Source organism: Parus major, chromosome 8 (genome assembly GCF_001522545.3).
Source record: "Parus major isolate Abel chromosome 8, Parus_major1.1, whole genome shotgun sequence".
Taxonomy (NCBI): domain Eukaryota; kingdom Metazoa; phylum Chordata; class Aves; order Passeriformes; family Paridae; genus Parus; species Parus major.
This window is the reverse complement of record NC_031777.1, coordinates 17,332,246-17,346,282: the sequence shown is the minus strand read 5'-3', so window position 1 is coordinate 17,346,282 and position 14,037 is coordinate 17,332,246. Positions and strand designations below refer to the sequence as shown.

General features: G+C 38.3%; 1 protein-coding gene and 1 long non-coding RNA gene across 6 annotated transcripts in view; one reads left to right on the top strand and one right to left on the bottom strand.

The window, feature by feature from the left end:
• Positions 1 to 13,750, bottom strand: part of TTLL7 (tubulin tyrosine ligase like 7) — a 66,330-nt gene extending 52,580 nt beyond the window's left edge. For 3 of the 5 annotated variants that reach the window (XR_001523182.3, XM_015636689.3, XM_015636691.3), the window contains exons 1-2: positions 13,642 to 13,750; positions 12,067 to 12,190 (exon numbers count right to left, since the gene is read on the bottom strand). The gene's annotated coding sequence lies outside the window, so the exon portion shown is untranslated. The remainder of the gene's footprint in view (positions 1 to 12,066; positions 12,191 to 13,641) is intronic. The other 2 variants (XM_015636690.3, XM_015636692.3) reach the window with 1 other exon arrangement.
• Positions 13,751 to 13,803: 53 nt separating this feature from the next.
• Positions 13,804 to 14,037, top strand: part of LOC107208347 — a 12,066-nt gene continuing 11,832 nt past the window's right edge. Inside the window, exon 1 of the long non-coding RNA XR_001523183.3 lies at positions 13,804 to 13,883. This is a non-coding gene — a long non-coding RNA (uncharacterized LOC107208347). The remainder of the gene's footprint in view (positions 13,884 to 14,037) is intronic.

Genomic DNA, 14,037 nt, shown 5'->3' with positions numbered 1-14,037 from the left:
GCACTTCACCGCTTTGGATCAAAATTTTTAATTGTTTAATATCATCAAAACATCTATGAAATGGTAAGTGTAGAGTCCCTGATGCAGAAAACAGGAAATTGATTAGAAGCTGTTAAAATGGTGGAAGTTTCACATCACAGTTTCACAGGCATTAATCACTTCCTACTCACAAAATACAGAAATCATAACAGAGCACAGAAGCAATTTATTTTATTTTCAGTGTTGTCTTGAAATAATATTGCTTCTTTTTGCATTCATCCATTTTCCAAAATTAAACCTCAAGACATTCACCAAATTTAAATCAATGTCAAATCTTTCAAATTTGAAGATTTATTGTCTGTTTAAAAAATTACCTCCAAATGACTTTCATAGCAGAGCACACAATGTAACTATCTGTTAGCTCATTCTCACCCTTCAAAAGCCCTTTCTAATGTGATAACATATTTCAGACTGTTAGCAAATGGAGTACTGTAGAGGTTCATAGTTATAGTTTGAATAGGAATGAAGGCCATCAAAGAAAGTGAGACCTAATTAGAAAACTACAGTAAAAGGTCAAGGTTTGAATCTTTTACTTGTTCAGTACAACATAGAAAATATATTAATTGAAAAGGCAAGAGAAAATAATCTGCATGACTTAGAAATCAATAATTCAAAAATGAAATTCTGTGAATTTTAAATAAACATTATTTAGCATTCATAATGGCAAGGAAAAATATTGACGAAACATCTCAAACAAGCAAGTGTAACAATGCTTTTATACAGTAAAATCTAAATTTCAGAAAATACATATTTCTGTCACTTGCTGCTAAAAATATATCAGCTTTCATGTTCTACTCTCTACCAGCAAAAAGCAGAGACAATGAACAGATCTTGTAGTACTTCACTAAGTGTCAATAACACCATAAATCTGACAGCAGGACATTTCACTGACTCTGGAACATAAAGTATTCCTATCCCCCAATCAAAGTAAGTTCCACTGAAAACTGCTGAATAGAAGCCAATCTCTATTTATTATAGAACAATTATATACAACCAATTTTTAATATATAATATATATATATATATATACAATATATATGGAATGGATTTATATAAATCTATTATATTATATACAACCATTCTACCTTCATTTAAAACAACACTAGTGTGCTGTAGGCATTTCCAGAGAAGAAACACACACCATTAGAGCTGCAGCCACAGCAGCTGTGCAAGCGAGAGCTGAGCGGCCGGATACCCACAGCCACAGGAGGGCTGGGTGCCCATCACCTCAAATGAAGCATTCCCTTGAACCAAACAGCACAAGGACATTTGTTTGCTCTGTCTTAGGGACCAAGTGCAGGAAGCCACACTCATTGATGGACTGACACATGCTAAGGGCCCACACTCTGTGGTGAGGCAGCCATGGCCTCTAATAAATGAAACAGATATGATAATATCATATGAGAATATGAGAATATGATAATAATGATTCTGTGTTATAGTAATATTGAGGTGTGACATTAAAATTGTTGGGTTGGTGGGAGAGAGGTAAACAAGAGAGAGCTGAAGAAGAATTTGAGTTGTGGTACCTGTGGGAGCATGTCTGCTCTGCTTTTGACTTTGCAGTGTGCCATCCATGCTCTTCATTACAGCATGTCAACACACACCAACAGCTATCACAGGGTGCTTTAAATTGTGTACACCACACACTAATCACTGCTGGAATTATACTACTCCTTTCTTTTTATATTATTCACTTCTCAAAAGATTTATTTCTCTAGTAAGAGCTAGAGGCCTTAGGGATCTACAAGATAGGACAATTTAACATTTTACATATATCAGCAGAGCTGTCTTAGCATAAAAAAGCACTAATCCTTTAATGAAGCTGATATGTTTGCAGTGATTCATCATATTATAAATAGACCTTGGGGAGAGATTTGCTAAGGATCTTGGGGAAGAAAAGAGAAAAAGATATCTTTAGACCATTCCCCCTCACACATCAAATTCTCCTTCCCTTGCTTCAAGCTGGCAGCATTGATTTAGTGTGAAAAAAACCTCAAGCTCAGGAACACAAGAACACAAATATGGTTAAGTTAATTTCTACAGAGTTCTGTGTATCACAAGAGCCACACCTCAGCCCTGCATTGGTCTGCCTCATTTCATCTCATATTTTACAAGCCTGCAATTCATAAATTCATTTCAGCATCACTAGACATGGGCTGCAGTCTTCACACGGCTCATGACAACTCTGATTGAAGATTACGTCATCCTAATTCACATGCTGCCACATAACATTGTTTTCTAGTTTAACAACAAGGGTGACACTCCCACATTAGTCTGAAATTTTAAATTGGCAGACATCAGCCTGTAGTTTCAGCACCTGATGTGCAAATGGTACATGTAGACAATAATTAGGTTGAATAAGTCACCAAAAGAAGTTTCCTGCAATCGCAAGAAACATTTATTCAACGGCTTCTTGAGCATGAACGTACAAGAAAGATGTCCTTACATGATCATCAAATTCTTTAGCACGTTATCCTGACATTACCAACTATGAAACCATTTGCTCAGGTCCAATGGCAATGCTTGTTTGCTTGTATGAGTGTTGTTAGACCTCTAACATTCCAGTGACTGTCATATACTTCTTCTCTGTAAAGAACAAATGACAGTCAGAAATATTCACAGCTGGCCTACAATATCACTGAGACTACTGTAGCCAACACTGGGCTAGTAAGAATTTTCAAATAGCTGATAAATTAACCAGAAACCTCAGCAGCTAAAAAACATTTCACAAAAACATGCTTTCCTCCCCACAGCTTAGTCCTTGGGGTTCAGTGGGGTACCACTGATTTGAAAATATTTTTGCACATGAAAACAGGAGAGCATCAAACAGTTTCAATGTGAGCCCTCAGAAGCTTCTTTAAATGAATTGACCTGATTTATAGAAATTCCCTTAAAAGGCTGGATTGGCTCCAAGCCCTCTCTGTCATGGTATTTTATCCATTGTAGGGGATCTAAATGGAGCCACTGTCCTCATTGGTAGTGAGATGAGACTCCATTATCCTACAATAGGAATATTTTGGCAAATACTGCTCACCTGTAGAGAAATACAGCATGTAGTCACAAAGCCTAGAATAAGATGTCTTGAATATTGATCCTAAACTGGATACTTTGAATACACAAAATAAGAGAGAAAAGTGAAGTGCACCATACTTTATACACACTAGCTTTAATTTTTATTTAAAACATGAGAATAGCCTAAAAAAAGTAATTTAATTTTCTGGGATTTGCTTGAACTCATAGGATCAGGATAATGTACTTTCTGAATGATAAGTACAGCATTACAGAGGTAACACTGTAGTATTCAGTAATTTATTGAGTAATCATGTGCCATCTCTGAGCTGCAGAACCCATACTGACAACAGCAGCAGAGCTTTTAATGTAGTTTAAAATAATTCCAAAATTTGAGGAGATAACTGCCCTAAGTATGACTATTCCTACATTGTTTTAATCACAGCAGAATCACAGCAGCAGTACTCCAAATGTGGAACAATATCACAGTTAGTCCTGTCCTCCAGGTCCTGTCATCCATCTTGGTCAAGTTCCAAAAGGCTACACTTAAAAGTAAGTGGTTCTGGTGTGTTTGTCTTTTTTTTTTCTTATTTTTCTTTTTTTTTCTTTTTTTTTTTCTTTTTTTTTTTTATTGTTAAATAAAAAGAAAAAAGAAAAGTGTTGATTAAGATGAAGAGATAAGAGCTAAACTTGAAAAGTATTCTGAAATAAAAGTCCTCAACCAGAGGCTGGAGCAGTGAGATATTCCATTAATTTAGCAAGGTTCAATTTTTTTCCATTGCTTTAATCTTATATTTCTTAAAGGTGCATTCATAATGAAAAAGAAATGCATATCTTGCATAGTCAAATGCACCCTGGCTGCAAAGCTAACTGCTTTTCAAATACTCAAAAGAAACAAATACATTAATTTCTTATTATGTTATAGCAACATACATCACTGCCAGCCAAAATAAAACATGACTGGGAACTGAGCCACATACTTTTTTTTTTTTTTTTCATTTAATCATATTAACCTAGGCAGAAATTATGATATTTATTCTGTTATGCTTCTGACTCTCTCAGATATATCATACTCTTCACACTATAGAAGAATATTTGTAGCCAGAGAGTGGCATATTTGCCTTATAACCACAGATAAGGAAAAAAGGAAATGCACCAGCGTCAAAGGCATTTTTAAATCTGAAGATAAGGAAAAGTTATAACACACCTAATAACCAAAACAATAAATCTTTCAGAAAAGCTTCATTTAAAGTGTCAATACAAACGAGAATGGAGGAGATCTCAACTGACATAGCAAATAGGAAAAAAAAAGGAGAATAAATTGGCATTCATAGTTTGCTATTGGTGCAGGACTCTAAATATTTCTTCACAAATGTGAAACTTCTCCACAATTTTTTAGCTCCTTTGATTGCTTAAAGGAAGAAAAAGCTTTCTTCAGGAAATTTCCCAGTTCCATAATTCTGAAAATACATACAAAAATTAAAAATTTTTTCTCAAGTCTATAGTGTAAATAAGATCAACCATACAGGATTTTCTCTGTAACCTAGTGAAGTAAATATAGATATTTCTATTGACGTTTCTGGACTTTAGATCATGATGTTTCAGTTCCAGGATGGACTTGCTGATGACAAAATTCAGAATTATAATTAAGACTTTGGTCTTATCCACATCAAAACTAGAGTCTGTTTAAACCAAACTTTCATCACTGTAGATTACAGCTCAGGCTTACTGAGTTGCCTCCAAATTTCTCTCTTTCTTGACAAAGATTACAAGCTTCAAGTATCACTTTCAGAACTGCTTGGCTGTCTAGAGGCAGGACTTTGTACTACACAGCTCGTGCAGGATTCACATGTTTAGATACAGAGATTACTGTGCAGGTGATATATAGGTATCACTGCCACAGAAAATGCTTCATGCTGCTCTCCACAGAGCAACTGGACAATTTTGTCCGACAAACAGTTCACAATTTACTGCATGCAGTGGATGCTCCTGATTCTAGTTCTCTATTAAAAGAAAAGATAAACCACAAGCTCAAGGATGGATGAGAAAAAGCATAAAAATAAAGAAAAGGAACAAGAATTCTGGAAAAATAATTCATTGCAAAATATATGTGGTGGACAGAGTGCATGAGTATTCAAACTGAAGGCAATAAATTTCAATTAACATATGACTCTCTGCAGTAGAGAGTCATAGTGAAAAATATACACAAACAAAAAATCACAAACAAATAAAACCTTTGCAAGAGCATGTGGCAGGGTGATATGCCAAATTCTTCTGCATACAATTACTGATAGTGCAAAGCATTTATTTATCATGGATTTAGCTGACAAGATTACATTGCAGAATACATAGTCATGCCTCCCAGTGATACAGAAACAGATTTTAAGTAAGTCTGGAGTAGAAGTAGCAAAATCACTTACCGTTAGTGTTGCATTGCTACATTGAAACTATCTGAAGTGTCAGCCCCCTGGAAACAGGTTTTTCTATCAATAATTTACAGCTGATACAGTTTCAGGCAGTAATACACCAGGGGAAGACAGGCTGAAGCAGCAGTAGCTCCTTCCCATTTAGCCAATCTCTAGAACTTTTTAGATGTCTTTCTTAACCCTTTCTAGGTATTTTCTCCCTGTGTTTTAGGTGGCAAGACAAAGGCACAATATATGCTATAAGAAAATAATGCATTTTTTCCCACTTTACTTAGTGACAAGAGTCATGGAAAGAAAATCAGTAGGATTTAGTCATAACAATAAGCTACCAAAAAGTAAAATCTAAAAACGGAAAATGACTCAGTGACTGGAAAAATATATAACAGGGATATGAGATACTGTAACCCGGAAAACGGTTTCTCCAAATGTAGAATTAAGAGGTTTAAGTCACAATAACACAAGACACTGGTAGAGAAGAAAGCTAAAGTCAATAATTTGCAATAAGAAAAAAGATTCTCATTCTCTTCCAGGCTTGGACCAATGAGATCTGAGCTTTGAAATCAAACCTATCTGATTTCAGTGAAGCCAGCATTACAGTCTTATAGATCAATTTTTAAACCAAATTAAATACTAGGTGTAGTGATAGAAAGAGAAAAGGTACGTTCCTTACTGGAATAGCTGTTTCTGTAGTACTCTGAAACCATTCATATTCCTCAAGTGAGGTTGTTTTCCTTTACAATGTCAATTTATACCAATAAGAAATTGTTTTCTGACATCACTTCAAAAGATGGTTTTTCTTTGTCATACTATTCCTTTACATTAAGAAAAGATTGCTCTGATTTGACAGCTCAGTACATTTTAATGGACTGTGGACCACAAAGGATATCTGACAATATAAGGTTTGGAAAGTTCCTTTGTTCAAATGGATTACTCTTCCCACACAAAAATTAATTAATTAATTAATTAATAAATAAGCCACCAAAAAAGAAAAACCATAGAAGAAAACTGGAGATAAAAAGTGTGCTCCCTTTCTTCTGCATTAGTTTTATAGGAGCCAGGCTCATCAGATGTGCCAGACAAGACTGCACTACTACTGCCATACCTATCCTACAAGGATGTGATACCTTAAGTTTTAGCTTTCATATTTTCCAGATTCTGTCCTGCATTAGTTTATAACTCTGAACTTCATATGAAGTGTTAGCAAATTCTCCTCACAGTTTAGTCAGACAAAACAATTCTTTTCCAGCCCGAGAACCAAGGACACCATTGCAGCTTCAGGCCCCAAAATTATAAACAGCGAATTGAGGAGGGAAATCTATGAGGATGGGACTTCATAACCTGAAGCTGTAATTGGACAATTAACCCCAATATGTAAATGGACCAAAGCTTATAAAAGTATGAAAACTTGTGACACATCATCCATGCTGGGTGTAGCCACAGTTGGGCTCTTGTACTGCCCAAGGTGTAGCCTTTGAAGACCTTTATAATAAATACCTACTTTATTCCTTTAACACTTCTAGCCTCTGTTCTAGGTAGCCTCTCAAGGTATCAGATGAAGTATGGATAGATTCTAGTGAGATGGGAAAGGATATTTTCACATAAACTGTTGGTAGTTCTGCTAGCACAAATGCCAGCCCTTGGAAATCAACTGCAAGTAGGCCCTATCTGGGGAGCAGAACGTGCAAAGGCTACAATATATGCAAAACACATTTCCCTTTACTTTCTACCCTCTTAGTTTGCAAATGGTAAGAGCAAAAGCTCTCTCTGAACAACACAGAATGCTTGTCCATTCACTAGAAGGATTAAGGCCTCTACTTCAGTCATGATTAGCCAGGTACATCTTCCAAAATTGAATAAATTACTTCAAGGACCTCAAAACAGTAGCAAATTATAGGACGAAACTTAATGAGACCAACTTAGATACAATTTCATGTGGAAGAATAGAACAGGGAGTGAAATCTGGACATCTCTCCTGAAGTCCCTTCCCACAGATGACTTTGCCCTATAGCTCCTCATACTGTCTTGGTTCCAGGTGTCTTAGAGCCAACTGTTGCAGTGACTCTGCTGCAACTGTACCACTAATCTACTATGCTCAAACAACTGGAACTCTATTATGTATACATATCCTATGACTGAGACTTTTTATCAATGAAACGAAACGATGTGTTGGCCATCTGTGTCAGACCTTCCTTAAACAAAAGAAGAATATATCTTCTTTTTTATTTTCATTTATAATAAATTTTATTTCATTTTCTCATAAAATATCAAAGACTTACTTCCTATATATGTTTGTTTTTCTGAGTGTGGCTTTTGGCAAAAAGGCCACAATGTCCTTTCATTTTCTTTCCATACCTAGAGGCAACAGAACAAAGTAATATATAGGCTTTTTTAATTGACTGCTCGAGGTCATTAACTGCATAATTTCTCAACCAGTGTCCAGACTTTCAAACCTAACTCTGTATTGTTCCCTTACTAGTCTTCTGTTTCTCCACTTGTGGATACTCCTCTGGGTCAGTATCTGTTACTGTCTAAGCTGAGTTGCCAAGTAAGCACCACACCTCCACTCACTCCCTTGCCCACCACCTCAATCTCCCAGGATGGGTGAGAGAATTAGAATTAAAGTAAGAAAAGTCATGGGTTGAGATAAAGATAGTTTTCTAGGGAAAGCAAGAGCTGCATGCACAGGAAAAGTAAACAAGGAATTCATTAACCACTTCCCATGGGAAGACAAGCATTCAACCATCCCCAGGAAACCACAGCTACATCATGAGTAACAGTTTGGGAAGACAAAAGACAACACTCCAAACATCCCCCCCCCTTCTTCCTTCTTCACCCCTCTTTATCTGCCAAGCATGATGTCATATGCTATGGGATACCCCTTTGGTGGGTTGGGATTTGCTGTCCCAGCTGTGTCCCCTCTCAATTTCCCATGCATCCCCAGTCTCCTTGCCAGCATGGTAGCACAAGATGCAGAAAAGGCCTCTATGTAAGCTCTGCTTAGAGATAACAAAAACATCTCTTATCAACTTGGTTTTCAGCACAAATGCAAAATGTAGCCCCAAACTATGTACAGTGAAGAAAATTAACATTTCCCCAGACAAACCCAGCACAATATCCTAGAGGATTCCCAATTCTGTGAACTGGAAACAGATTTGGTTTGAAACAGCAATGATTCCTCTATCTCCCTGCTTTTTTTTATTCACTGGATATCTCCTTTCCATCCTCAGGAACATTTTCAGTAAATGCTCCCATTTTTTAAGTGGCTTAAAATGTACCAAAATCATGTTCTCAGATAATTCTTGCTCATTTTTAGGAAAAAAAAAAAAACCAAACCTTTTTATTAAAATTAAGGCCTAATTGTTAAAGCTCACTAGTAATTTATAGTCTTTCAAAGACTTCAATATGACATAAAAAATTAGGAAAATATTATATCCTTCTAAAACTCCCATTAAATAAAATGTAATTCAAAGGGTAGTTTTTCCTGGGTGAGTAAATTGCACATCCTTGAGATTTCTTTCACCAGTAATTAATATGAAGTGTTTTTGCATGTTTCTCCCACCTTTCACACCACCAAGAAAAGCTTGGAAGAATAAAACACTATTACAAATTCACAGAAATTTCATGTTCAATGAACACTAAACACTTGACAACCACCCACGAAAGCATAGAAAGCACAGTCTTCTATCACACAGCTCTATTCTTTATTTTTGAAGGTTCACTGTGAGCAAGCAGGTAAGAGTGATTTCCCCATCAAATCTCACAATATTCAATCCTGTCAGTCCACTTGTTTTCTGTGATCATAATCAGTATCAAGATCTTCACCTGCAACAATTCATTATTAAGCAACTGATTTAATTTTCTCATGCTGTATTCTAGTGTTTCCACTGCACCCTATAGGGATATAATTGTGTTTGCTTTCAAGTGCTAAAAATAAAATAAACACATGTCAACCCAAGGACAAAGTTGAAAGGAAACATACTTTAATGTAACCAAAGAAGAATATATTTAGCATTTTGCTACTAAGCAAGGATGAAAATAAACATGTCAACACATCGCTGTGTCTAACTGTACAACCCACACCCTACTCAACTCTTTCTGCAGCATTTATTATATATGAAAAGTGGATTTAGTCTTCATTTCTTTCTTCTGAAGAGTGACTGTTAGTACTCTGTTACTACTGCTGGCCACAAAGGGCTCCTGAACTGCAGTGTAAAGCACTTCCATCCTTTTAGGCAGTCAGTTTTTCTATCAATTAACAGTAATGTAGCCATCCAAGGTGCATTTGGACAGTGGTGCATATTAAACTTCAATTTGGAATCTTTCCAAAATCAAATACAAGCGTAAGTGGGAAGTGGCATGACATTCACTCCACTCCAGAAAGTGAAAAGTGATCCCTAAATCAGAACATTTTCTTTTGTTTTTCTTTCATTATTATTGTTAATTTGGGCTCTCTGTAAAGTACTTCCCCTGTCCCCAGAAATAAATGCTCATAAAAACCCCATGCAATTATATTTTTTTAATATTGCCTTTGAAACAATGTAGATCTACATTTTAATATTTTCAATTATCTGAACTTTAATTTTTAATGCTGGGAAAACAATCAGTACAATTGTATACAGTGGTCTTCATTTTGGAGATCCTGTATTCTGATTAAAGCTGATATTGAAAGCAAGAACCATTATGCCTACTTTACTTAACCTTTCAAAACACAAAGCCAAACATTTATTCTAATACGTTTGAGTTTGTTTCCTGGCATATGGAATTCAAGGCAGAGCAAAAATTTTGGTAAATGAGTATAAATTAATGTGGTAGAATTATGAAAGTATATTGTACAGCTGTATGAACACTTCAGAGAGTGGAAGAGCAAGGATGAAAACTGGGAAATGCTCTTAGCAAAAAGCTATTACTTTAACCCCTACAGAACCTGCAGGTTCTTGCCTTCACTGATAAGAACAAGAGGATTCAGTAGGCTGGGGCACTATGGAATCTCCTGGTGTGAAAGATTCTGGCTCCAAGGGGTTACAACCCTGGAACAGGAACATTTACTCTAATGCCCACCAGGTTCAAAGGCTGACTCCTTAAGAATGTCACCTCTTTTGTCACATATCTATTCAATTGCAAATGATTCTTTTACCCATCAGTGTAGTAGACATCAACAAATTCAAAATTTAAAATATACTAATATTTTAAATATTAATGTTAAAAAGGGTCAGTGGTTCTGGTAAACTTTCCAGGAAGCTCATAATGTCTGCAAAAGGAGTAGTTGCAAAGTATCATTCTGGCAGGACTTTAGGTAAGCATTAATGGAGCTCTAAAGAGCTCCTTGTGCTTAATAAGGGCCATTTGACTTCCATCAGTAGGATTCAAATGGCCCCAATTAACTTCTAGGTATGTAGAAAATAAAAATTAATCGAGGGCTAAGTATTCTGAAGTTCACAAGGGAAAAACAAAATCCAGCTAATATGCTCCAATATGAATGCCGTGATACTTGCAGTGAAATTTCTTAGCTTTGAAATTTGTATGCACCTTTCCAAATAAAATGAACTCCCTCTTTTAGGCAAATCCAAACTATTCCTCTGTCACTCAGATAATTGTAGAGTCACTGTGTCAATTATGGATGATGGAAATACCTCATCAAAAAGAAAAAGACTGGCAAGCATTCATCTTTTTTGTCACGGACTGATACAAGGCCTGTCAAAAAAAAATTCAGTGTCTTCATGACTTAGGGTTGCCCCAAAAGCCACAACACTTCAAGACAGTAATAATACTTGGAATTTTCTGAAGATTTGTGGAAACATATAGAAGTGAGAAATTAGCATTGCTGGTTTCTACAATCTTAGCACAAAATTTTAAAAACATTAGTAACTCATATCAAAAAAATTATCTTGAAACATGCTGCCATGTGCATTTTTTAAGACAGGAGCTTTGCAAAAATAGATACAAGGTAGCTTGGAAGATGTTATCCATTTCTCTATTTCAGACATTCACATTTCATTTCACTTTCTTTGTTTCTTAAGGATTTACATACTTAGATTAATGCATTCTCAATTAGTATGAGACATCTGCAAGTAGCTAGTGAATGTAAAAATACTCCTTAACACAACATTAAAATGGAGGCAAAAGAAAAATGAAAAAAGAAAAAGTGCAGAACATTAGAAAATGTGGAGAAATTTGCCATATGTATCCTGCAGAGACTTTTAAAATTTAAAATAAATATCCATGGATGGAGATTCAAAATCAAGAAATCATACTTCAGTCATTCTTGATGTAGACAACTCAGAGCAAATATATTCAGCAGTCAGCATCAGTCTGCCACATTTCACCTTCAAAATTCTATTTATGGCTCTCATAACCAACATACAGCATTAGAAACATCTTAGAGAAAAATCCTAACTATACAAAAAACTGCAAGATGGTTTTGTGTCTAACTGCTTGTTGATCAATTAATCTCCTGGTTCTTCACTTGTCCACAATTAAATCTATGCTGCCAATTTACCACTATCAGCTTTGGAAGAACATGGGAACAAATTTGATTGCAAACCTGAGCTCCAGATTACTAAAATTACTGTTAGATTACTGGAATAATTACCTAATAACTGCTGACAGGCTTGATCTCCTGGCCTCTTCTAACACTCCAAAAGTGCTGGGCAGATCCTTTTAGAAATATGTGGAATATATCCAAACCATGAGAAATCTAAAATAGGGGCATTTTTCTAAAAAAAAAATTAATAAAATTAAAAAGTGACAACTATTTTTCTAGATTTTCTCACATAATATGGCAAATACCTGCAGGTAAAAATATATTTTGTCATTATAATAGAAGTCACATATTCTGTATTAAATAGCTCATGTAGCTTTCTGAAGCTTTGTAACATTTTTCTCCAGAGAATCTTGCTTCAGAAGTAATAGTTCCATATGTTATCACAGACATAATATTTACTCACCACATAGGAAAACCGCTGGCATAACACCTGCTTCTCTAATTTTTTTGTTTGTTTGTTTGAACTATCATTGACACATCTTATTTCTACTAAAACCCTATCACAGCACTTAAAACATGGGTAAAAGCTTCTACAGATGCCAAGTCACTGTGTATTTTGAGACACTCTGCAGTATGTGGAGGACAACCAATTTTCACAGTGAAAAGTACTTCTAATCATTTCAGTGTGGAAAGAACCAGCAGGATTTCTCTAAATATTACTTAGAAAGGTAATAACACACTGGTTAATTAATAAGGGATTTAGACAGAAAAGTATATTGAACTAGGGGTGGGTGGGATGTGTGTTTCTGGTTGGTTTAGAGGGGGTTTAAGAAGGAATAAAATCTAATTTTGGTACTCAAACTGCAAATGCATAAGAAAGGCACAAAAGTGATCAATACTGAGACCTTAAGTCAGTTTCACAGAGTTCAGCATCAATTGCTTTTCCCTTTTGCTTACAGTTATGTGTGGTTTCAGCAGTAGAAATCCAAAAAGATCCCAGAGATTATGGGCTTCCAGCTAAGCACAGAAAGCACAGGAAGATATTTGACTTGCATCTCCAGAGATTTAACTTGTTCTACATTTCAGTCTCCACTGGGTACCACTGCCAAAAGACGATCCCATTTTAACCTTAACTGGCTCTGAAGAGACCTGGCCGTACATGCGATACGACCCGCACAGACGATGGGCTCCGCATGCAAAAACTGGGGGGAGGGGGGCGAGAAAATTAATACCTTTAATCCTGACATGCCTCCTGGTTCCCTATTCCTCACACTGCGACACGCGCAGTCATCCTCCCTCCCCGCGCCAGGGCTGCCCGCTGCATTGAGGAAACTTCCCGAGGGGCCGCTGCCCGCGCTCCCGCCGCACCTGCCCGCGGCCCCGGGCGGACAGCGCTGCTCCGTGTGCCCCGGGGCAGCGGAGAAGCGGCGGGGCTGCCGGCACTTCCCCGCGTTCCCGCCCCGCAGCATCGCCCCGAGCCGACGACAGATCCCGTTCCTGCAGCCCCCGGTCGCCCAGCACCGCGGCAGCCCCCCGGCTGGACACGGCTTCCCTTCCCCGCCGGCGATGCTGAATCACGGCGGGCCGCCGCTCCGCCGCCTTTCCCCGGCGGTGGCAGCCTGTCCCCCGCCGCCGCAGGAGGAGGAGATGTCGCTCCCGGCCGGCCCCTCACCCTGACCTCACCTGCCGGGGCGCGGGCGGGCGGTCCTGGAGCGCTCCGGTGCTCGCGGGCGGCGCGTGCTGCGCCTCACGGGCGGCGCGATCCCGGGCGGGGCGATCCCGGGCGGCAGCATCCGCGCCGGGCACGGGCGGGAGGAGGAGCGGGAGGTTACGGCGGGGAGCCGGGACAAACCATTCCCTGCGAGGGGGCACCGCCGGCGGCCGGGCGGCCGGGCGGGGCGGGGAGCGCGGGCCCTCCCACACAGGTACGTGAGAGGATTGCACCCAAGGGGCGGCGGGCGGCGTTCGCGGAGCGGGGCGGGCGGCGCCGCGGGCGGGAGCAGAACTGCCGGTCCGTCGGTGTCCCCCGCCGCTCGCGGTGGATCGGCCCGCGCTGCCTCGCTGCCCGAGGACGCGAGC